This window comes from Ovis aries, chromosome 2, assembly GCF_016772045.2.
Source record: "Ovis aries strain OAR_USU_Benz2616 breed Rambouillet chromosome 2, ARS-UI_Ramb_v3.0, whole genome shotgun sequence".
Taxonomy (NCBI): Eukaryota; Metazoa; Chordata; class Mammalia; order Artiodactyla; family Bovidae; genus Ovis; species Ovis aries.
This window is the reverse complement of record NC_056055.1, coordinates 189,998,653-190,024,943: the sequence shown is the minus strand read 5'-3', so window position 1 is coordinate 190,024,943 and position 26,291 is coordinate 189,998,653. Positions and strand designations below refer to the sequence as shown.

The window sequence follows — 26,291 nt, the reverse complement described above, 5'->3', positions numbered from 1 at the left end:
ATACATTATTGTGAAAGCAAAAAAGGAAGTCCTGGTAATTATGATTTAGATAAGCTTATGTAGCAGATATGAATAACCATATCTGAAAATTGTATGTCAAAAAGCTAATAGGAATTTTCTTCTCCTTTTTTTATTGATGCATAATTGATCTACAACATTATATTAGCTTCAAGTGTACAACACAATGATTAGATATTTATATATATTGCAAAATCAGTAGCACACATAGTGTATTTAACATTTGTATTTTACGTAGTTACAGAATTTTTTTCTTGTGATGAGAACTTTTAAGAACTACTCTCTAAGCAACTTTCAAATATGAGGAATCTTACCTCATATTTGAATACATAAAGATGGCAAATAAGCATCTGAAAAGATGCTCCACATCACACGTCACCTGAGAAATGCAAATTAAAATAATGAGGTACTGTTAACTGTATGCCTATTAGAACGGCCTAACCCTGAAACACCGACACCACCAAATGCTGAGGTAGGAGGATGTGGAGCAATAGGTAGTCTCCTTCACTGAGAGTGGGGACACAGAACAGTACAGCCACCGTGGAAGGCGGTTTGGTAGTTTCTTACAAAGCTAAATGTACTCTACCTATACCATTTACCAATCTAACTCTGTGGTATTTACTCAAAAGAGTTGAAAGCTTGAGTCCACACAAACACCTGCACACAGATGTTTACAGCAGCTTCACTTATAATTGCCAAATCTTATAAACAACCAAAATACATTTCACCGGGTGAATGGATAACTAAACTGTGGTACATTGAGACAACGGAATACTGCACAGCACTATAAAGAAATGAACTGTCAAGCCATGAAACGAAAGAAACAAACACAAACCTTAAATATGTATTACTTAATGAAAAAATGTCAATCTGAAAATGCTACTCTATGAGTCCAGCTGCATGACATTCTAGGACACTATGGGACAGGAAAAAGATCAGTAGAGGCCAGGGGTTGATCAGAGGGAATCAACCCTCTGGAATTGGCAGAGCACAGAGGATTTCCAGGACAGTGAAAATACCAATACTGAAATGATAAGATGAATGTTATTATATGTTACTCTAAACTTATGGAATACACAACACCAACAATGAACTGTTGCAAAAGTCGGACCATGAAGAAACCAAGCACCGCACTTGGAGAGTTGGGAGATTCAGGTTTATTGTCGAGAAACCAAGCACTGCACTCGAAAAGTTGGAGAAAGCAGGTTCATTACTCCAGTGGGCCCAAAGGAGTTAACACTTCCAGCTCTGTGCCCAGAACAAAGGAGTTACAGAATTTTTATAGACAGTGCATGACACCAGACTTTAGTGGACAGTGCTGACTGTTAAAAGGCTAGTTCAAACTTGGGGTCTCGTACACACGGAAACAGCAGTTAGGAGAGAGAGCAGGGGGATGCCTGACCTTTACACAAACATGGTTAAGCAGGATTACGGGGGCTGGATAATTGACAAGGGTGACTGATGTAAGTTTCAGCTCAGTAGCCCCAGGACCTATCTTCTGCCCTTGTGGCTGGCCTATAGTATTGGATATGCATTCAGGAGGCCATTGTCATCTTTCTAGTGTCCAATCTGTAGTTCAGTTCAGTTCAGTCACTCAGTCATGTCCGACTATTTGTGACCCCATGAATCGCAGCACGCCAGGCCTCCCTGTCCATCACCAGCTCCCGGAGTTCACTCAGACTCACGTCCATCGAGTCAGTTATGCCATCCAGCCATCTCATCCTCGGTCATCCCCTTCTCCTCCTGCCCCCAATCCCTCCCAGCATCAGAGTCTTTTCCAATGAGTCAACTCTTCGCATGAGGTGGCCAAAGTACTGGAGTTTCAGCTTTAGCATCATTCCTTCCAAAGAAATCCCAGGGCTGATCTCCTTAAGAATGGACTGGTTGGATTGAGACCTGAGCTTTTTGGTAGGGCCTCTATCTTTATAAACTTGGACTCCCAACGATTCACCTCAGGCTAGGGGAAGTAAGAAAAGGGAGAGACGGATAGTTTCCAATACCATCCCCCCCTACCAGTTGGCTAAAATTAAATATGCATTAGTCCCACAAATCCAATATAATCCTTCAGGAGCAGGCCAATGTCCTTCAGTGGACAAGTTATCCCATCAAGTCTTTAAATCAGGGAAGCTTGCTAAAGGATGAGGATTAGCCTCTGTATAGTTTGGGCTTTCCCACGTGACTTTGCAAGGAGCTAGCTGAGTTACAGGGCACCCCACTCCAGTACTCTTGCCTGGAATATCCCATGGATGGAGGAGTCTGGTAGGCTGCAGTCCATGGGGTGGCTAAGAGTCGGACACACGACTGAGCGACTTCACTTTAACTTTTCATTTTCATGCATTGGACAAGGAAATGGCAACCCACTCCAGTGTTCTTGCCTGGAGAATCCCAGGGACAGGGGAGCCTGGTGGGCCGCCGTCTATGGGGTCGCACAGAGTCTGACATGACTGAAGCGACTTAGCAGCAGCAGCTGAGTTACAGAAGCCGAATGAGCATGAGGTTATTTATAGCTGGGTGAAATCTTTTTAATTTTCCTCTTCAAAACCATAATGCAAAATGTGGACTTTGGGTGATGGTTGTTTGTCAGTGTAGGTTCATCAGCTGTAATAAATGTACTACTCTGATGGGGACGCTGATGATGGGGGAGGCTGACTTGTATTTGTGAGAGCCAGGGGTGTTTCTATACCTTCCTCTGTACTTGCCTTAATTCTGCTCTGAATGTAAACTGCTCTAAAAATAGCATTTAAAATAATTAATAGTGATTCTTTGGAGTTGTTGTTATAGGTGTTTTTAAATTTTTCTATTCTTTCATCATAAAAACTTTTACAAAAAATATTTTATTACTTTTGTAATAGGAGAATGTTAAGGCTATTTAATTATAGTTTAAAACAGATCCATTATATACCATCTTACATGGGTGGGATGGTGGCGAATGGGTGTATGAAGGGGGTGAAATTATTCTTATTTGAATTAACTACTTGATAAAACTCAATTTTTTATTATTCACCAAGCAATTAAAATCCTCACCTTGAGCATACACAGTGATAATTTTTTTTTTTTTTTTTTTTTACCAAGGAGCTAGAAATATCCTTTGGAAAGCTGAAATTTTGAAATGAAAATAAAAATGAAACCATACTTTTCTGGTAATTAATTTTAAAATACAATTTCATAATTTATTCCTATGGAATAAAGTGGTTCTAACCAAGGTTGCTAATACACCTGAGACACAAAAATGAAATTGTCCAGAGACAGAGGGATATTCACCAATCCTCAACTTTCTCAGACCCTCTCACCCATCACCCCATCAATGCTTCTACCTCTGTCCTCTGAAATCAGTCTCTACCAAAACCTAGTGGGGACTATAGACAGCAAGCTGGTATCAGTCATAGAATAAGGATCATAATATAGATAACAGCATGGATGTTAAACTGTGATGGCTATAGCTTAACTGGGTCATGTTGGCAGCTCTATATCTTGAAGACTTTATATCCTTAGCTATAAAATAGGATAGTTGCATCCTTCAGAGAAGATTGCTGTGAGCATCAAATGTGCTTACCCATATAAAGTGATAATGTATACAAAAGGATGCCATCATGTCTGGCATGTTACTTGTGTGAATTCCTTAAGAGGGATTAGGAGTATTAACAGTGTTTAGGATACACGGAGGACCTTGCATTCCTCCCCAGTCTACTCTTGTGGCTGACACTCCACTTTCTCACCTACAGTAATGCTTTTCACTTTTTGATTCAAAGGTTTACTGCCCAGGGGATGCAAGTTGGCCCCAAGTTTTCTTTTCTGCCATACTTCAAACTCTACTTGAAATTCTTTGTGTGCAGGTCTGCACCTGTGTCCCTGCTCTATTCTGAAGCCTCCCCACTGGCTCTGCACCAGACTTTGGATTAGGAACTGAGTCCTTAGGAGCCTAGTGCTGAGTGAGGGACATGGCACATACAACTGGTGAGCCATGACACTAATATGGCACTTCATGAGCTAAAATAGAAGGGTACGCCCACTGCTATGGGAACAGTATAAAGTTCAAACATTGTATATGACTGGGAGAGTGGGGTGATTTCTGACATGAATAAGCATGCAATCTGAGTTACTATTGAAAAGACATGCTTTGATCTGGTTGTCTCATGAGAAATTTGGAAAATTTTCAAGAAGATATGCTCAAGTGGTTTATTAAGATTCCAGGAACAACCAGAAGGAAGGAGGTACAGCCCTTCCCCACCCCTCACCCCCTGCTTCTCAGCCTTCATGTCATGTCTTATTGCCTGGAGGCCAAAACAGCCTGGAAGGGGGCTCAACAGTGATGGTAGTAATATTGCTGAGGGAGAAGACTCTTCCTTTCTCCACTCCATGGCACTATCTCTTCTTTTCCAATCCATCCCAGCACTCAGGATCTGCAATTCAATCCCTCAGATATCAATGTTTTAAGTGGTGATGACATAGGTTACTTCTAAGAAAATATATCTTCATGTTGCCACGAGATCTTAAGGAAACTGAATTGATCAATAGGGCAGGAAAAAAGAAAATATTGTTGAAGTCTCACAGACCTGGGTTTCAAATCTGGTTTTTCTATTTACTAGCTGGGGTACCTAAGACAACTTTCTTGACTTCTCCAAGCTTCAAAGTCCTATTTTTACAGTAGAGCTAAGAGAAACTTACTCTAAAAGCCTCTACAAGAATTACATAAATCATTCTCGGAAATGAAGAGTCACTCAATATTTCACTCCCTAATTCCATCATTAATCCAAAGCTATTGCTACAGTGGTAAAGATCTGAAGCATGATGTGAAGATTGTATGAAGAGCATGGTATAAAGGAAATCTGAGATTGGGGTTCAGTATGCCTCACGTTGCATTGAGCAGACATTTATCCAAGCCTTCATCATTATCCATATTCTCACAATAACCTTATAACTGCCCTGCTGGACTCAGCCTCTGCAACCTCTCTCTGTCATGTTCCCATTTTCTTTGCTAAAGCCCTTCAGTAAAGCCCCTTTGCACAAAAAATTAAATTCTACCTGTCTCAGGTCTGTCTAGCCAAGGCTATGGTTTTTCCAGTGGTCATGTATGGATGTGAGAGTTAGACTATAAAGAAAGCTGAGTGCTGAAGAATTAATGCCTTTGAAATGTGGTATTGGAGAAGACTCCTGAGAATCCCTTGGACTGCAAGGCAGTCCAACTAGTCCATCCTAAAGATCAGTCCTGGATGTTCATTGGAAGGACTGATGTTGAAGCTGAAACTCCAATAGTTTGGCCACCTGATGTGAAGAGCTAATTCATTTGAAAAGACCCTAGTGCTGGGAAAGATTGAGGTCAGGAGGAGAAGGGGATAACAGGATGAGATGGTTGGATGGCATCACCAACTCAATGGACATGGGTTTGGGTGGACTCCAGGAGTTGGTAATGGACAGGGATGCCTGGCATGCTGTGGTTCATGGGGTTGCCAAGAGTCAGGCATGACTGAGCGACTGAACTGAGCTGTCTCTGTCCTACTTTCTCCCCTCATCCACTACTTCTTTCCACAACCTTCATCCTACTCCAAGTCCCTGTGTGTGTGTGTGTGTGTGTGTGTGTGTGTGTGTGTGTGTGAGATATGCATAGGAGCACGCAGTTAGTAAGCGGCACAGCTGGAAATCCAACCAACCTAATGGGACTTAGGCTTACTTTGAGTGTGCTGAGAACCTTCCCGAGTGCCACCCCTCTCTGGCTGATGCTCTGACATACAGCTCATTAGTCTGGTGCTTAGCCCTGCCCTTAGTAGCTTCCTCTCGCAAGTTAGTTTTCCACCGAGCACACTGCCACTCTTTGATAATTCACCTCCCAACCAGATTTTGACACTTAGTTGTTTCCAGATGTGTTTACTCTCCAGCTCTCAAGCAGGACAGTCAATCCCTTGGGAAGAGGGTTCACATGTGTATAAATCACCTCATTAATTCAGAACCCAGAATTTCATGTGAGCTGATTTAGGGACCTAGTGCAGTACCTGTGCCTGAGGGCAATGCTGTCAGCTGTCCCTTGACCTCCTCTCCTGTGACCTGCCCCCATCCCACAAGAGCCAGGCTACCCATTCACACTCAAAGAGTTTATTTCTCTGAAGGCACTCAGTCACTATTCCTGAGTTCTTCACAGATGCTCTTGATAACAAAGATGAGAGGCCCCTGTTAGAGAGATCAGAAGTGTGACAGGTTTTCTTTTAACACCACTGAAGGCCAATGAGAGAAACTCTTCGCCAGTCCAAGAGAACTCAGACAAATACCCTGAACCTTTGCAATGTTATTCAAGTCTCATGCAAAATGCACCAGCCATTTCAAAGATGGAGAAATCACATTAAAAAAAATGTGTTTAAGAAGGATTAGAGATTTCTCCCACTGAAAAATTAATATTTCCTCCAGACACAGGAGAATTAAGCATTCAGATTCCCAACTTTACTTGGCTACCACAGATTTAACATATTAACAGAAAGGGCCCATCTTTTCCAGTGCTGCTATTAAGAGAAATAATTCTATTATACACTGGACTTTCCTGAATAGATACTATCGTAACCACCTTGTCCTAATATTCTCCTTTGGTATTAATTTGCAGCATGAGTTCTGGTTATGAAGATCTATACTTTCATTCATGTTTTACACATGTCTTGAAGCAAGATGCTCTTTAACAATATGAAAAAAAAAAACAGGAAAAAATGAAGAAAGCACTGAAAGATGCATAAAGGTTAGAGAAGGATCCTACTGGCAGATGAAGAAGTGTGTGATCACCACAGAGTATAGTTTTTAAAGCACTGAGAAAATTACTGACAAAACTAAGTATATCCTCTGCATTTTCTATCACAGCTTTTCTAAGCCACTCGTACAGATTTCTTCATTTGGATTAAGCAATCCATTCTCCAGCAGGAAAAGAAACTAATTAGCATATGTTGCCTAATTTAATGTTCTTCTTAACAGCCTTAGGGGGTTCATATTTTTCCCCATTTGTAAAAAGGAGAAGCCAAAGCTTGGGAAGATTACATACCCTGCCACAACGTATACACACAGTAATGAACTGTTTGACACAGAAGCCCTAAATGTTTTCTCATTAGAAAGTGGGGTGTCAGTGTGAGGATTATGACATGAAACAGCTCATGGACAGGGATACTGTGCATGATCCTGGTCCAGGAAGAATCAGGCATGCCTGCGGAATGTAATATGAGTGAATGTATAAGGAAGAAGATGCCCATTCAAGGAAAGATGAATGGGAGTTTACCTTACAGGTTGATGTTGATTTCCTCGTGGCCTCTGCTCTTTTTGCCTTTGCTCCTTTACTCACAGACTAAGTTCCATCAGAACAACAGTTCTTGGCTTTTTAAGGGCAGATATGCAATGTCCACCTACCCTCATTACCTCCGCTAAGCTTGAGCCTCCTACTCTGGTTGATTTGGGGGTCTCACTTCACCCAGACATTCTCATATTTGAGCCTTTATTGAGACCCCCTCCACACTGTGAGGTCCATGTTCAGCACAGGGGGATAGCAATGAACTCAATAGAGGTCCCTGGTCTCAAAGGCTAAGCTGGAGGCAGTGCTACACGATTACACATTCCTGGGGAGGGGCTGAGCACTCGGTGCAGAATAAGTCTAAAGGAGTGATGTTCAACCTTCTCCAGCAAGAGATAATACTTCTCCCTAGTCCTATGCATCCTAGGGATGCATAGAAGTTAGGCAGATGAGGTATGTGTAAAGGTCTTTGCCAACAGAAAGAAGGAGGTTCCTGTTTCAGAAGTACAGATCTCAGATCCACAAAGATTCCAACTTGCTGGACCAGTTATTCCAGAGGTGTGCTCTCTGTACCAATAGCCTTGGTATCCCCAGGGAGCTTGTTAGAAGTACAGGATTTAGGATATCACTGCAGACCTATGGAATTAGAGACTCTGAGCTTAGGACCCAGACATTGGCATGTTTTCAAGCCCACTAGGTGAGTCTGATGCTCACTGAAGTTTGAGACCCTCTGGGCTAAAAGAAAGCTAGGAGAGTAGGGATGCAAGAGGCTGGGAAGCGAGTCAGGGGTTTTACAATGGAGGATCCTATTAAAAATAAAATAATGAGTTCTAATGGGACCCTGAGATCAATGGCGAAATAACTGTTAAAATATTAAAAATAAGGAACCTTAAAAATAAGTTGGGCTTTTAGAAAGAACTCTCTGGATTTTAGAGAATCCTTCCATATTATTTATTTGGTCAGTGCACATTCCAATCCTAACTACCTAAACCTCTCCCTCAGTGGAATTACCCAATTTCATTGTCTCCTGCCAAGGTGACAAAACCCTAATGTGGTCTTTTGAGTGTTCTTTTTTCCTTTTTCCTGCCCTTAATACATGATGGCCACTCATCAGAGTTCCTTTTTTACCTACAATGCCAACCAGAACACAGCTGTTAGATATTTGCTTCCTGCAGTGGACCATTCTCCGTCATCCTGAAAATCGATTTTTAGAATCTCATTAAAATGAACTCAATTTGTGGTTTGATAAGATGGTCACACAGTGGCAGATTTTGCTAGAATATTAAGGTTAGGTCGATTGTGAATCTGAGGAGTCTTTAGGATAAAGGCAGCTCCTCCAGCTCACAAACCTTTCCTTTTAGGTCAAGATAAACCCACATTCACTCCCCTCCATCGCAGCAGTACTGAGAAATGCCAGTGTTTGGCCGACTTCCCACTGAGACCATAATTGCTGACCCAGCTGTCATAGCTTGTTGTCAGAGAAAGACAGAGTTCTGGAGGCATATTCTGGCATATTTGATGGATGTTGGTAACTTGTCAACAAACCAGCTAAAAAAAGGATTCCACTGAATAAAAGACTCCAAGCTTGAATCCTCAAGTGAGCTGAGAAGGGTTCTCATGGGGGCTTGTGACACGGAGTCTATTTTCTTAGAAGAAGGAAAGCTGGAACTCAAAGTTAACAGGAGAAACCATTGATTCATTCTGAGAAAATCACTGTGTCTCAGAGTCTGGGGCTGTTTGCAGTAACCATGATTTTCAACACAATTACAGTTTGAAGCCTTATCTCATGATATGTTATATAAGAAAAGTGATTATTATTCAGACCATACACTTGCACTGAACACTTGAGGGCTTTGGTTAGCAATCTACAGACCACAGAGGTTTCCACAGTCAACTCACGTTTATAGAGATCCTTCACCAACTCTGTGACTTTTACAGGTCTTATCAGAAGCCCATGATAAATTCAGATGAACTGTGAAAACAGTGCAAGTTTCCAAAACTGAATGTGACAATTCCTAAGAATAGCTTTTCTTACAGAATTTCTGATGTGTCTGTGCATGAGTAGTTTGGAAAAAAAAAAAAAAACCAGAATAGGTCCTAAGAAGACAACATAAAAAAACAGTCATAGTACAAAAAACAAAATAGAAACTTTAAATTCCAATCCTAACTTTCGTGGATAGGCTGACAGTCATACTTGCCTTCTTAAAATGCTTTTTGGCTATCTTACACTTGTAAACAGTTCATGGAATAAGGAAGAACAAAATTGACTCCATATTGGATATTTCTTTTACTGTAAACTTCACATTCTGTATTGCTTTTGCTACAAGCTAATCACAAAAGGAATGTTGCCTATAGCTTAAAGTGTACATGATGGCCCATCTCTGGGAACTCTGCCTCCCACCGCCGAGCTTAAACTAAAGTTCCTTTGTTTAAGCTCATACTATGACCAGCCCACCAGTGAATGGCTGCAGGAAGGAAGAAATTAACACATCCACTCTGGAATCTGGCTAGAACCAGAAAATATTTGCAACAAAGCACAAGCTGGAATCAAGACTGCTGGGAGTAATATCAATAACCTCAGATATGCAGATGACACCATCCTTATGGCAGAAAGTGAAGAGGAACTAAAAAGCCTCTTGATGAAAGTGAAAGTGGAGAGTGAAAAAGTTGGCTTAAAGCTCAACTTTCAGAAAATGAAGATAATGGCCTCTGGTCCCATCACTTCATGGGAAATAGATGGGGAACAGTGTCAGACTATTTTGGGGGGCTCCAAAATCACTGCAGATGGTGACTGCAGCCATGAAATTAAAAGATGCTTACTCCTTGGAAGAACAGTTATGACCAACCCAGATAGCATATTCAAAAGCACAGACATTACTTTGCAAACAAAGATCCACCTAATCAAGGCTATAGTTTTTCCAGTGGTCATGTATGGATGTGAGAGTTAGACTGTGAAGAAAGCTGAGCACTGAAGAACTGATGCTTTTGAACTGTGGTGTTGGAGAAGACTCTTGAGAGTCCCTTGGACTGCAAGGAGATCCAACCAGTCCATTCTGAAGGAGATTAGCCCTGGGATTTCTTTGGAAGGAATGATGCTAGAGCTGAAACTCCAGTACTTTGGTCACCTCAGGGGAAGAGTTGACTCATTGGAAAAGTTGACTCTGATGTTGGGAGGGATTGGGGCAGGAGGAGAAAGGGACGACAGAGGATGAGATGGCTGGATGGCATCACTGACTCGATCGATGTGAGTCTCAGTGAACTCTGGGCATTGGTGATGGCAGGGAGGCCTGGCGTGCTGCAATTCATGGGGTCTCAAAGAGTTGGACACGACTGAGTGACTGAACTGAACAGAACTGAATTACCTTTTTATGATAGCTGCTGACCTCCTGCTCTTTGTCAGAAATAAAACTAGCATCCAAACCTGGGCAAGATGATTCTTTGGGGTACCAGTCCCCTATCTTCTGGATCTGCTGGCTTTCTGAATAAAGGCTCTATACTTTGCCCCATTACTCATCTCTCAATATATTGGCCTATGATGCAGAGAGCAGTATGAGCTTGGACTCAGTAACACTCAGCATACCTAAAATTTGCAGTTCCACTGAGCTCTTCACTAGTGATGCTGCGCTTAGTCACTCAGTTATGTCTGACTCTGTGACCCCATGGACTGTAACCTGCCAGGCTCCTCTGTCAATAGGGATTCTCCAGGCAAGAATACTGGAGAGGGTTGCCATGCCCTCCCCTTGAGGGGATCTTCCCAACTCAGGGATAGAACCTAGGTTTTCTGCATTGCAGGTGGATTCTTTACCATCTGAGCCACCAGGGAAGCCAACTACAGGACTAAACTGAAATAATGTATTTATTTTAGGGCACTTCCAAAGTAATAGAAATCCTTGCATTGTTTATTCTTAAGTACACTGGCAATCACTGGGCATGTTCTTTATCCTCTTTGGTCTCTGTGCGAAACTGTGAGATGCAAAATCATTGCCACATGAACTGTCCTATTCAACAATCAGACACAGTAACACTGACAAGGCAAATGAATCACTCTGGTGGTACAGGACACAACAAAGGGAAGAATAATTATAATCCCTACAATTTTTTAATAACAAAGAGGGGGAGTGAACAGGGGAACAGATAACAAAACTGAGATGACAAGCATGGACTAGAATCATATGGAATGGGCTGGGACATATAGCCACCCCAAGGCAGACAGGTTGAAAGATTCAAGCAGAGGGATCAGTTCTGTTCAGTTCTGTCGCTCAATTGTGTCTGACTCTTTGCGACTCCATGAATCGCAGCATGTCATGCCTCCCTGTCCATCACCAACTCCCGAGTTCACTCAAACTCATGCCCATCAAGTTGATGACAAGGTTCCATAAATCCTAGTCACAAGCTCACAGAAGGCAGGATCAAAGCAAAGGCTGCTATTGCACAGAGAACCCTTGTGAAAAGAGCATAATTCACTTGTGAGCTGCTTCTGTTGCTTCACATGATCACCAGTGGCCCTCAGCCACAACACATAACAGGGAAGAACACATCTGATCCCATATTAGGTTTATTTATTTTAATCTTTGTATTCTATTGATTCTGTTTCAAGTTAAAAATGTTGCATGTAGCCTGAAAAATATAGGATAACCTGAAATATATAGGATAGCCCATTTTCAAGGCTCTGACCTTTAAGGTTATAATATTTTTTGATTCATATGGAAAAAGAGAGTTAAAGGAACATTGTTACCTGTCTTAAGTGAACAGCTGCAAGAATAAAGAATTCCTGTGCCAGGAAATCTGCCACAACTAACCACACCTCTCCCTCATCTTGCCTTTAAAAAGGCTTTGCTGAAATGCTTTGAGGAGTTCAGAGATTTTTTGTGTGTGTTTGCTTGAGCCTCCATTCTCCTTGTGGTCCTACAATAAAACATTCTCTGCTCCAAACTCGGATTTTTTGGTATTGTTTGGTTTCACTGTGCATCGAGCACATCAACTTGGGTTTAGTAACAACACAACTAAAAAGGTGTTCTCATAATGAGACATTTAAATAATACTGTCTGTCAAAATTGGAGAATCACTATCCCCCCACCTGCAACTAGCTGTTATTTTGTTTAAAATTAAAGATTTATCATGTTTTTATGTTTGGGAAATTAAACACTCTTTGCTAATGATACTATCTGGGCACAGTCTACAGAGCTTAGTGCCAGAAGGCCAGCAAGGGAATCACAGTAGATTACTCCAGTGACCATTTCAACAAGGAGTAAATGTAAAACAAACTATAGGAAGCAAGACCTTGACATTTGTGTGGGAACCCACTGCTGTACTAAGTGATCGATCTAAGTATTAATATTAATTGAGTGCCTTTACTTTCTTTTCTTTCTTTTTTGGCTTATGGGTGAGTGGGGGCAGTGTTCCTGAGCCAGGCCACTATGTATATCTATAATAACAAAAGCAGCAGCTGCAAATGGCAAATAAGAGTTAAAGTCACAGAAGCAGAATCAGTATGGAGTCAAATTTTTTCTTTTAAGTTTTCCTTTACAACCACCAATATTATCATATAGGTCACGGGACTCAAGTGTGATACAGTCAGTCAAATTACCCCTTGGGCAGCAGGATATTAAATCATCAGGAAACTTGTTAACTCTCAGTTTTTCCTTCCTTTGGGAACCTCACAAAAGACTTGGTTTCCTCAACTTTGACTACAAGCATTTACTTGTGTGCTTTATGAAGTTACTTAAAATCCTTGAGTTCCAAAAAGACAGGTTGTGTTACTTACTTCTCTATCTCCAAAGCTTAGCAAAGGTAGGGGATACTGAGTAATGTTTATTGTCTATTGGGGGAATTTTAAGACTCTGAATCAATCAGTAGAATTATCTAAGATAGATCAGAAAAGTTGACTTAAGTTAATGTGCTTTCATTGCACATATTTGTGTTTGTTTTTTCATAGAAGAGATTTTTCTGTGATTCCTAAATGAACTGAAAAAAAGGAGAGTAAACAGATCTCATTCTTCTCAACTAACATTTCTTTTAAAATTTTTATTGGAGAATGGTAGCTTTGCAACATTGAGTTAGTTTCTACTGTAAGGCAAATTAGCTATACATACACATATATCTTCTCTCTTTTGGACTTCTTTCCCATTTAGGTCACTACAGGGCATTGAGTAGAGTTCCTTGAGCTACAGAGTAGGTTTTCATTAGTTATCTATTGCATACATAGTACCAATAGTTTACATATGTTAATTCCTATTAACTAAATTGGGATTCAGTTAAATCTTTATTTTTTTCGTATTCTTAAGAAATTTCTGGGCCGCAATCTACTCATCTACAAAAATGAAAGAGTTGCAATGAATGATCTTGTAGGTTTATCCAGTGATAAAATACTCTGATTTACAAAGTGAAATTCTAAGCTTACATGGGGGCCTCCAAACCTGCAGGTATGACTACCACCACCCCATTTTTCTATTTCTCCAGGACTTGCATGCTATAAACTTGGCTTTGAGGTTCCCTATAATAAGGCCATATGGGCCTTGAGCATACCAAGGACGAAATATACAACTCTGGGGTCTCTACCATGTGTGATAAATGGCCCCAGATGATGAGATAAAAAACAAAAAGGGCGGCTGAGGCTGGGCTGACAAAGAGATTTATTTGGGGAAAGAGAATATGACTTCAACTCTGAAGCTGATGAATTGTGGATGACACCACTTGGCAATAATTAACCAAATAGAAGCAAGTCTTTTCTGTGGAAAGAAGGTAACCGGAGATAAAAAATGATGGTGGTAATTTTCAGTGAGGGAAGCCTGACAGATCATTATACCTTATCAGAATTTATAATGCTTTTTAAAATTAATTAGTATTCCATTTTTTTAAAGGAAATTAAAATAGAAGCCCCCAGGAAGAAGTCCATTTAGCCTGAAGTCTCCAGATGGTCTGATGGAAGTGCTGGAACATTTTGGGACCTGGTATGTAAAAATGTTTACTTCCTTCTTTAAGGCACAGGAGGGATGTGGCCCTGAATAAGGAGGAAAGGTAAAATAGGGAGAAGTTTGATAACTAGATTACATGTCAAATAAGGGCAATGATGAACACAGCTAACACTCTTTGAAAGTTTATTGTATGCCAAGTATTATTTCAAATAATTTGCATAAATGAAATGAGCACTATTATTATACTTCTTCTCGTAGAAAAATAAACTGTGATCATAGAGGACCCAAGATTGCCCAAGATAATAACAAGGGTGATAAAGCTAGGTTCAGATCTCTGGTGGTTTTAGTGTAGAGCCCATTCATTTATTATTACTATAGTAATATTAAATTCATTTGCTTGATACTGAAAGTCCTCAAGATTAACAACCACAGACACAAGTATGACAATGCTGACTAAAATGAACTGACTCTCAGGATTAGAAGAGGATTTTGAGATAACAGTTTTAAATTTTGGCTCCACATAACACTTATCTAGGAACAGAAAATAAAATGCTTATACTGTGGCCCTTACAGTAATTATGGTTTGATGGACTATAGCCAGAGTTGGTATTTATAATTATATGTTCCCAGGTAGTGATTTCTTATGCAGAGTAAGGCTCGAGAACACAGCTCAAAGATCAAGGACTATTAGCCCACGAGCTCTTGGATTGGGCAACAGCTAAACTTTGCCCTTCAACATTGTAATAACATATGCTCAAGAATTTTAGGGTGCTCACTTTGGTCTTTTAAATAAAACAATATAATGGATATTGGAAAATTGAATATATTTTCCCTTTAAAAAAAGTTCCCCGTATCATATGACTAAATTCTTCCAGACACAGAGTGGAAAGTCCAAGGCAATAGGAATGGTACAAATTGTACCACTTTGGGGAAGTATTTCATTCAACAATTTAATTGCCTTAAATGAAATTGGTCTCATTCTATGTTGAGAATAATGTATCTAAGTAGCTGCGGTCCTTAACTTTGTGGAGCCCATAAACTGGTAGATCAGACAGGTAATTTACAAGGAAAGGCACATGTTAATATCTATTAGATATCTATTTATGTGTCTATCTAATGCCCTTCTCCTTCTCTCTTCCAAGATAGGGACAGATATTCTATAGCTAGATCGTGATTGCTATGCACTGAATGTCTATATTCTCCCAAAATTCATAAATTCACATATTGAAACCTAATCCACACTGAGACAGTATTTGGAGGAGAGGTCTTTGGGAGGAGACTAGGTCATGAGGATGGAGTCCTCATGAATGAGGTTAGTGTCCTTATCAAAGAGACCCAGAGAGTTCCTTCATCCCTTTTATGAGGTGAGGGCTGGTAAGAAAATGACCATCTATGAACCAAGAAGTGAGCCCTCACCAGACACATCATTTGCTGTGCCTTCCTTTTGGACTTTCCAACCTCCCAAACTGTAAGAAATAGGTTTTCTTTTGTTGATGAGTCATTAGGTACATGGTGTTCTGTTCAAATAGACTAAGACACTTATCAATGCTTTGAAAGAAAAGAATGGTAGAAAGGTAGAAAAATGTGCATAATATTATTTAAATTGGGAAGCAATGGCCAGGTATCTGAGAAGATGATAATAAAGCTAAGACTGATTAAGAGATGAACTGAAGAAGTCACAGGGAAGGGGGAGCATTGCAGGTAGAGGGCAGGACAGAAGGCCAATAGGTACTGTCTGAGCCCAGAGAGTAAAGGGATATTGTTGGACAGTAAGGCCAGTGAAGCATGCAAGGGCCAGGCCCTACAGTCCAGTTCTCTCTGCACAAGACTTTGGTTTGTTCCTAAGTCAGGCAGAAGCAATTGAAAGGTTTCCAGCAGGAAGTGACTAAGCTCTGTATTTTATGATGATCCTGCTGGCTGTCACAGAGATGATGGACCAAAAGGAAAGAGGAGTAAAAACGGGATGCTGAGTTAAAAATTCAGGTGATTGAAGATGTAACTGAACTAAGCTTGCAGCTGTGATGACAAAAAGAAATGGATTTATTTGGGATGATTTTTAGATGTAATACTGATAGAACCTGCTATTGAATTTGCTATGGGGAGTAAGAAAAAGGAAAGATTTCAGTAAAGATTCTGTGGTCTGGTTTGTGTGAGTGGTGTATTTATTGAAATGGGAAAGACCATAAGAAGATACTGCGTGTGGTCAGAGTTGATTAAAAGTTCCCTTTGGGATGTCTTCAATTTGAGCTGTTTATGACATAATCAAATTGAGATATCAATCAAGCAGATGAATACATATTTTTAGAGCTCAGAAGAAATATTTGGCTTAGGATGCAAATTGCCTAATTTATCTAAAGTCAGTTCACCTTTACAAAATTCAGTTTTCCTTTCTACATACTTAGGAATAGTAATTCTTATCCTAGAAGATTGTGTGAGCTTTGGCATGTGTGTTGGACCACACTGAGCCTCTTAAATGATAGTGGGAGAGGGGGATGTTAATGGTGATGCTAGTGCCATTTCTAATGGCAATTGTTGATTTAATCATGAAATAATTGACACCAATAGGGAAGATAGTAGCTCTCTCTCCCAGGAAGAGTCACCATGAATCACAACTAAGAATGATTCTCCTCATTTTCCCATCTATTCTTCTTACATAGACTCTATAAGAGATGATATATTTTAGACAATTATACATTAATATCTTTGTTTCACACGTGCATCTTTGTATCATCAACTCAACAATATAAAAGAACCCATGTACTTTATTCACTTGGTTCATTGGCAAGAACGTGCTTAACCAAAGATTAATTAATCTGAAAAATGGTCAGAGAGAGAAAACCAGACCAAAAGCTTAAAAACTAGACACCCTCATTGATAATAGAGGTGACAAAGGGAAAAATTATAATGGAGGAGGTATTCAATAATTCTTAGAGCAATATGACCTAGCAAGCTAGGCTGCTATATATCTATACATGGAAACATGGCATAGCCAGAATTAACTTGACAGACAGCAAGAGGGCATAACTTGTTCAAAATAACTATTTATAAAGACGTGAAAATTATCTTCTTGGTTCATCGTGGATTTACTTAATCCATGGAATTATTTAGCAGCAGTAATCATAATTGGGACTTCACTGGTGGCTGATTGTGAAGAATCTGCCTGCAATGTAGAAGATGTGGGTTCAATCCCTGAGTCAGGAAGATCCCCTGGAGAAGAGAATGGCTACCCACTCCAGTATTCTTGCCTGCAGAATTCCAGGGACAGGAGAGCATGGTAGGTTATAGTCTATAAGGTCACAAAGAGTCAGACACGACTGAGCAACTAACACACATAAACACAATCATAATAGGCTGCAAGTCACACAGAGAACATAATCAATCTGATTTCAGTATTGACTATCTGGTAATTTCCATTTGTAGATTAATCTCTTGGGTTGTTGGAAAAGGGTATTTGATATGACCAGTATGTTCTCTTTTCAAAACTCTGTTAGCCTTTGCTCTGCTTCATTTTGTACTCCAAGGTCAAACGTGCCTTTGAGCACGTTTGAGTACCTAACAATTCCAGGTAGCTCTTAACTTCCTACTTTCATATTACCATCCTCTATGATGAAAAGGACACCTTTCTTTAATGTTAGTTCTAGAAGGTGTTATAGATCTTCGCAGAACCAGTCAGGTTCTGCTCCTTTGGCATCAATGGTAGGGGCATAGACATATTATTCTGATATTGAATGGTTTGCCTTGGAAACAAGCCAAGATCATTCTGTCATTTTTGAGATTGTATTGAAGTACTGCATTGTGGACTCTTCAGTTGACTATGAAGGTCAACTCTTGCCCACAATAGTAATGGTCATCTGAATTAAATTTGCCATCCTTGCCCATTTTAGTTAACTGATTTCTAAGATGTTGATGTTCACTCTTGCCATTTCCTGCTTGACCACGTACAATTTACCTTCATTCATGGGTCTTACATTCCAGGTTTCTATGCAATATTGTTCTTTACAGCATCAGGCTTTACTTTCACCACAAGACACATCCACAGCTGAGCATTGTTCCTGCTTTGGCATAGCCAAAGCTCACTCTTACTTGAGTTATTAGCAATTGCCCTTCCCTCTTCCCCAGTAGAATATTGGACACATTTCAAACTGGGGGGTTCATCTGGCATTATACATTTTTGCCTTTTCATACTGTTCATGGGGTTTTTCAGGCAAGAATACTGGAGTGGACCATTTCCTTCTTCAGTGGACCATGTTTTGTCAGAACTCCTCATTTTGATTCATCTGCCTTGGGTGGCCCTATATGGTGTGGCTCACAGCTTCATTAAATAACCCAAGCCCTTTGCCACAAGGTTGTGATCCAACAACACGAGATAACTCTCCACATGGACATAACCAGATGGTCAGTGCTGAAATAGGACTGATTATTTTCTTTACAACCAAAAGTGGAGAAGCTTCTGTCTGCAGAAGCCAGTAAAATAAGACCGAGAGCTGACTGTGGCTCAGATCATGAGCTCCTTTTTGAAAAATTCAGGCTTAAATTGAAGAAAGTATGGAAAACCACTGGGCCATTCAGGTATGACCTAAATCAAATCCTTTTGATTATACAGTGGAGATAAAGAATAGATTCAAGGGTTTTGATCTGGTAGAGAGAGTGCCTGAAGAACTATGGAAGGACATTCATAACATTATACAGGAATCAGTGACCAAAACCATCCCAAAGAAAAAGAAATTTAAGAAGGGGTAGTGGGTATCTGAGGAGGCTTTACAAATAGCAAAGGAAAGAGAAGCAAAAGCAAGGGAGAAAGGGAAAGATATATCCAACTGAATTCAGAGTTCCCAAGAATAGCAAGGAGAGATAAGAAAGCTTTCTTAAATGAACAATGCAAAGAAATAGAGGAAACAATCAAATGGGAAAGACTAGAGATCTCTTCAAGAAAATTGTAGCTATCAAGTAAACATCCATTCAAGGATGGGCATAATAAAGGACAGAAATGGTAAAGATCTAACAAAAGCATAAGAGATTAAGAAAAGGTGGCAAGAAAACATGGAAGAACTGTTCAAAAAGGTCCTAATGACCCAGATAACCATGATGGTGTTGTCACTCACCTAGAGCCGGACATCCTGGAATGTGAAGTTAGTGGGCATTAGGAAACGTTACTATGAGCAAAGCTAGCTGAGATTAAAAATTCCAGCTGACCTATTTAAAATCCTAAAAGATGATGGTGTTAAAGCACTCAATATGTCAGCAAATTTGGAAAACTCAGCAGTGTCCAGAGGACTGTAAAAGGTCAGTTTTCATTCTAATCCCAAAGAAGGGTAATGCCAAAAAATTTGCAAAATACCATACAATTGCACTTATTTCACATGCTAATAAGGATATGCTCAAAACCCTTCAAGCTAGGCTTTAGCAGTATGTGAATAGAGAACTTCCAGATGTACAAGGTGCGTTTAGAAAAGGCAGAGGAACAAGAGATCAAATTGCCAACATTTGATGAATCATAGAGAAAGCAAAGGAATTCCAGAAAAAATATCTGCTTCTGTTTCACTGACTATGCTAAAGCCTTTGACTGTGTGGATCACAGCACATTGTGGAAAATTATAAAAGATATGGGAGTACCAGATCACCTTACCTGTCTCCAGAGAAACCTGTATAAAGATCAATAAGCAATAGCTAGAACTGGACATGGAAAAACTGACTGCTTCAAAATTAGGAAAGGAGTACAACAAGGCTATATATTGTCACCTTGCTTATTTAACTTCTATGCAGAGGACATCATACAAAATGCTTGGCTGAATGACTCACAAGCTGGAATCAAGATTTCTAGGATAAATATCAACAAACTCAGATATGCAGATGATACCACTCAACAGGCAGGAAGTGAGGAAGAACTAAATAGCTTCTTGATGACATGAAAGAGGAGGGTGAAAAAGCTGGCTTGAAACTCAACATTGAAAAAACTAAGATCATGGCATCTGGTCCCATCACTTCATGTCAAATAGAAGGGGAAATTGTAGAAGCAGTGACAGATTTTCTGTTCTTGGGCTCCAAAATCACTGTGGATGGTGACTGCATGCATGAAATTTAAAAATGCTTGATGTAAGAAAAGCTATTACTAACCTAGAGAGCATATTAAATAGCAGAAACAACACTTTGCCAGCAAAGGTCTGTATAGTCAAAGCTATGATTTTTCCAGTAGCCAAGTATGATATGAGAGCTGGATCATAAAGAAGGCTGAGTGCTAAAGAACTAGTCCTTTCAAACTGTGGTGCTGGTGAAGACCCTTGAGAATCCCTTGGACAACAAGGAGATCAAACCAGTCAATCCTAAATTAAATCAACCCTAAATATTCATTGGAAGGACTGTTACTGAAACTGAAGCTCCAATACTTTCCCCACTTGATGCGAAGATCCAACCTATTGGAAAAGACCCTGGTGCTAGAAAAGATTGAAGGCAAAATGAGAAGGGGCTGGCAGAGGATGTGATGGCCAGATACCATCACCAACTCATTGGACATGAATGAGAGCAAACTTATCTGGGCTTCTCTGATGACTCAACAGGTAAAGAATCTGCCTGCCTGCAATGTAAGCGACACAGGAGATGTGAGCTCGACCCCTGGCTCAGGAAGATCCCCTGGAGGAGGAAATGGCAACCCACTCCAGTATTCTTGCCTGAAAAATCCCATGAACAGAGGATCTTCACAGGCTAGGGTCCAAAGGGTTGCAAAGAGATGAACACAACTAAGTGTACACACACACACACACACACACACACACACATACACACTGGGAGATAGTGGAGGACAGAGAATCCAGCCATGTTACAGTCAATAGAGTTGCAAAGAGTTGGTTAGGACTTAGTAACTGAACAATATCGACCACAAATTATAACAGGGAAGACTTTGTGTTTTGGTCTTTGTAGGGTGACCACATTATCCTACTCTTGAACATAGAGATTCTGGAAGTTGCAGGGAAGCGAGATCCCAGAGACCATGAGAAAGGAAGTGAAAGCAAGAGCAGATAGAGATATGAATCTGAGATGGCCCCTGCCTGGTAGAGAATATGATTCATGTTTCTGAAAAATGCAACATGAAGTGGTGATTATAGAAATGTCCTCTATGGTCTACACCCATATTAATACTAGTTGTATTACTTACTGAGCCCCGACACTTTGCTAGATACTCTGCTCCATGCTTGTTGCATCCAAACTCAAAAATGATTTAGTCAGCCTTAAAGTAATTACCACTATTGCTTATAGATGAGAAACAGAGAGGCTCAGAGAAGCCAAGAGGGTTTGCTGGAATTTTCATCTTTTGAAGAGCAGACCATGCGTTTAACTGTTCATATCTGAACACACAAAAGGAATCTGTTTCTCTGAAGGTCATTGTTATCATAGCAAAAAGATGGCCCTGGGGACCTGAAGCAAAGGGAACCTTGGGAATGTGGAACCCTTGTCCTGTCATTTATGAAGAGAATGCAGGCAATTAAAAAGTAAAGATTTTAATGACATAAATACTTAGGAAAAAACAAACATGTTATTCCTTCTAGAGTTTTAAAAACAGAATACACCAGAAGGGGCTGAGGAGTCTTCAAAGACCTTCAACTGAAGAACTGCAACCATGATATTCTCAATTATTCAATAAGGAAAGAGTGATGTAATAAAGAAACCCATGTATAAGGAAGACTCTAATAAGCTTATGATTTTAAGTGCCTATAAGATACATAGAAGAGAAAGGAGAGCCCATTAAAAAGAGTACTATAATTAAAAAATAAATAAATAAAAACTTTAATAATAAGTAAGGATGGTTAGGCTTTTAAGCCAAAACATTAAATATCCAGGGGGCATAAAGCAGTTGTCAGGCACTGATCTGGGTCTCAGATAGCAGAGTTAGGTCATGATTCCATCCTTGTCTCTAAAGAGACTAGTTATTAGTCAAGGAAGCACCAGGCAATTTTAATTTAATAAGATAAGACCCAGAATTGAAGCTCATAAAATGTGGCTACATGATAGAGTCTGGGAGTCAGAAAGCAGGTGACATTTGATCTAGGTGGTGAATGGCTACCAGGAGTCATTCTAGTGAAGGAGAACAAGAATATTTCAGGAAAAAAAAAGCAGCAGCTTTGTACAGCAAGCCCAGTATATCCAGAGAAAACTCTAATTCAAAAAGATACACGCACTCCTATGTTCACAGTGAAAGTGAGTCACTCAGTTATGTCTGACTCTTTGCGACCCCATGAACTAAACAGGCAATGGAATTCTCCAGGCCAGAATACTGGAATGGGTAGCCTTTCTCTTCTCCAGGGGATCTTCCCAACCCAGGGATCGAACCCAGGTCTCCCGGCTTGCAAGTGAATTCTTAATCAGCTGAGCCAACAGGGAAGCCCAGGAATACTGGAGTGGGTAGCCTATCCCTTCTCCAGCGGATCTTCCCGACCTAGATATTGAACTGGGGTCTCCTGCACTGCAGGCGGATTCTTTACCAACGAAGCTATCAGGGAAACCCCCTATGTTCATAGCAGCACTATTTACAATGGCCAGAATATGAAGCAACCTAAATATTCATCCACAGATAAGTGGATAAAGAAGATGTGGTGCATATATACAATGAAATATTACTCACCTATAAAAAATAATGAAATAATACCACACAGCAACATTGATGAACCTAGAGATTATGATACTAAGTGAAGATGCCAAATAGAGAATGTTAAATATCATAATATCACTTACATATGGAATTTAAAAGATTATACAAATAAACTTATTTACATAAAAAAAGTTTTTTAATGTCATTTATTTTTATATTCTATATATAAGTGATATCAAATAAACCTATTTACAAGACAAAAATGGGCTTCCCTCATGGCTCAGTGATAAAGAATCTGCCTGTCAATGCAGGAGATGAAGATTTGATCCCTGGGTTGGGAAGATCCCCTGGAAAAGGAAATGGCAACCCACTCCAGTACTCTTGTTTAGGAAATCCCATGGACAGAGGCACCTGATGGGCTATATAGTCCATGGGGTTGCAAAAGAGTCAGAAATGACTTATCAACTAAACAGCAACACCAACAACAACAAAAAAATATACTCAGCAGACATAGAAAACAAAATTATGGTTACCAAAGGGGAAAGAGAGGATAAATTAGGAATTTGAGGATTAATATATACATGCTATTACATATAAACTAGATAAACAACAAAGTCCTACTATATAGCATGGGGAGCTTTACTCAATATCTTGGAATAACTTATAAGGAAAAAGAAGCTTAAAAAGAATATATGTGTGTGTGTGTAGTTGAATTACTTTGCTCTATACCTATACCTGAAGTAAGACAACACTGCAGACCAACCATACTTCAATAAAAATTTTAAAAATAAATAAAAATTTAAAACATAGAATCAGGTGAGAAACTCACAGTCTGGGCAGGGAACTATACATGTGTACTTAGTGGGAGCTGAGTAAAGGAAATACAGCGAATCAGAGGGGAGTGGAGTATGAAACCACTTGAGAAGCATGGAGTTCTCCAAAGACTGTGAGTAGCACTTGAAAGGAGCAAGTCAGTACTCATTTCAGAAAGGTCTTGATGAGGGAGATCATCAGAGAAGCTCCTGAAATAGCAAGTGAAGAAAGATGGGGGACCATTTTGCAAGTGATAAGCAATCTGGACACAGGGGATCTAGTGACAGGCCTGTAAAAGAAGTCTTAAGGCGTGGGCTGTTTGCCAGGAGAAGAAAGACAAACAAAACAAGTGTGAAAAAGAGTGGCTATATGCATGTGTATGACTGATTCATCTTGCTGTACACCTGAAATGAACATGACATTGTAAATCAACCATAGTTCAACAATTTTTTTTTTTTTTAAATCCCATTTGGGGCAGACTCTGTCATGCTGACAGATGACTGAAAGACAAACTCTTCAGTTCCCAGTCTGGTTTGATTCTCCAATTGGAGAATGTTTTCCAAATTGGAAAGCAGAGACTTTCTCAGGGAGGCACTGTAGGATGAGACATCAGAAAATAGGAAGGGCTCTCCTTTAATATTAACATTTTTCCTCCTGCAGGCCCGATGAAGTCTATTTTCTTTCTGAAAGAAAGTATAGACAACATGGGAAATGTGAGAGAAGAAAGAGGCAAAGGTCTACACTGCACACTGTCTTTCTGTGGCTCCAGGGCATGAAATAAAGGAATATCTAGCTTTCGTCTGTTTCCCTATGCACCAGTCCTTCCTGCTGCCTGGGACTCCTTTCCGTCAAGGAAGTGACTACCAATGTTTGAGACTCAGCTGAGGCAAGAGGGTGTCTCCTAACTCTTTCTAATGCCAACAGTAACACTTGCTTCCTTTCTCCTTTTGGCCTCCCTTGGCCCTAACTCCAGACATGAAATTAAAATATGCTTGCTCCTTGGAAGGAAAGCTATAACAAACCTAGACAGCATATTAAAAAGCAGAGACTATGGGGTCTATGGGCGTCTATGGGGTCGCACAGAGTCAGACACAACTGAAGTAACTTAGCATCAGCAGCAGGAAGAGACAGATGTTAAAAAAAAGTACACAAATAGTTTATGAAATGCAATCATAAATAATGCTCCAAAGGAAACATATAGGACTTAAGCCTAGTGGGGTTTTCACTGACGGTTCAGTGGATAAGATTTTGTGCCTTCACTGTAAGGGGCACATTGGTCAGGGAACTAAGACCCCACATGACATGCAGTGTGGCCCAAAAAAAAATTTTTAATAAAAAAAAAACAAAGTCCAGAAAAGGTCTTATCTTCCTCAAAACCCAGGAGTTTTGTATGATTTGTGGTAGAGTTTAAGTGCTAAGTGAACATTATCAATTGAATAAATAGATGATCGACTTAATGAATTCCAAAATGGTAAAACCTTATCTTAACAAATTATTGAACTGTAAGATATCTACCAATCCCTAGCAACACACTCAAATGGAATTTTGAGAAAAAGATTTATGAGACCAATATATATATTGGATATAATATATATATCAATTCCATAGAATCTACAGTGGGCATATTCATACATACCATGAAATTTTAGAATAATAACATGGTGGCCCATGCTGAGATAATAAGACTGATAAAACACAGATATTTATTGGATACAGATTTGTGTTTAATGCACACTGGCACTTAATTGGCAAAGTGCCTGCCCTCATGGGACTTATATTTGGTGCAGGGTCTTGAAAAGCAAACAACCAACAAGCCAGAACAAACAGACAAGATTCTGGTTTGTGCAAGGCACCAGGAAGAAAATAAAATCATGTTGTATAACCATGGGTTAATGTTTGGTGCAGAGAAATTAGTACAGGTGACTTGGAAGAGGCGATCAGAGAGGCTAAGTGGTGATATTAGAATTAAGAATCACATTGATTGAAGGAGATGAGCATGTAAACCCTGTGAAAAACTGTCCTGTGCCTAAGGAACAGAAAGTGCAAAGATCCTTAGGTAGGAAAAACCTGATGTATTTCAGGAATAGAAAGTAAGCCTGCATGGATGGAAAGAAGGAAAAGGAAGTGAAGAGGGTAGGCATGGGACACTCAATAAGGGATTTTAAATGCAGTCATAGTGGCTGACATTGTGATTTTGCACTTCGAATAGCCATCAAGACAGTATGGTACTGGCACAAAGACAGACATATAGATCAATGGAACAAAAATAGAAAAGCCCCAAAATGGATTAAAAGATCTAAAATGTAAGATCAGAGAGGAGAATATAGGCAAGAAATAAAACACAAGCAACTTATGCAGCTCAACTCAGAAAAATAAACGACCCAATCAAAAATGGGCCAAAGAACTAAATAGACATTTCTCCAAAGAAGACATACGGATGGCTAGTCAAGTGATAAAGATCACTTTGGCTACTGCATGAAAAACAGGCTTATGGAAATCCTGGCAGGAGCAGGAACTGCAGGTAGGAGTCTATTTAAATACTCTGGGTGAGACTGGAAGAGGCTGTTACTCAGGATAGTAGGATAAGTACATGGATTTAAGATATGTCTTGGTGGATGGAACCAGGGAGTGCTTCTATGAACTGTGTAGATGAGGATCAAGGAAGGAGAAACTGAGGCTGCTTCCTAGGTTTCTGTTCTGGCAAATGACTAAA

The 26,291-nt window shown here is 39.9% G+C and overlaps 1 protein-coding gene across 1 annotated transcript in view; it reads right to left on the bottom strand.

Annotated features, from left to right (window-relative positions):
- Positions 1-26,291, bottom strand: part of CNTNAP5 (contactin associated protein family member 5) — a 1,086,429-nt gene that overhangs the window by 587,965 nt on the left and 472,173 nt on the right. The gene's annotated exons all lie outside the window — the stretch shown is intronic.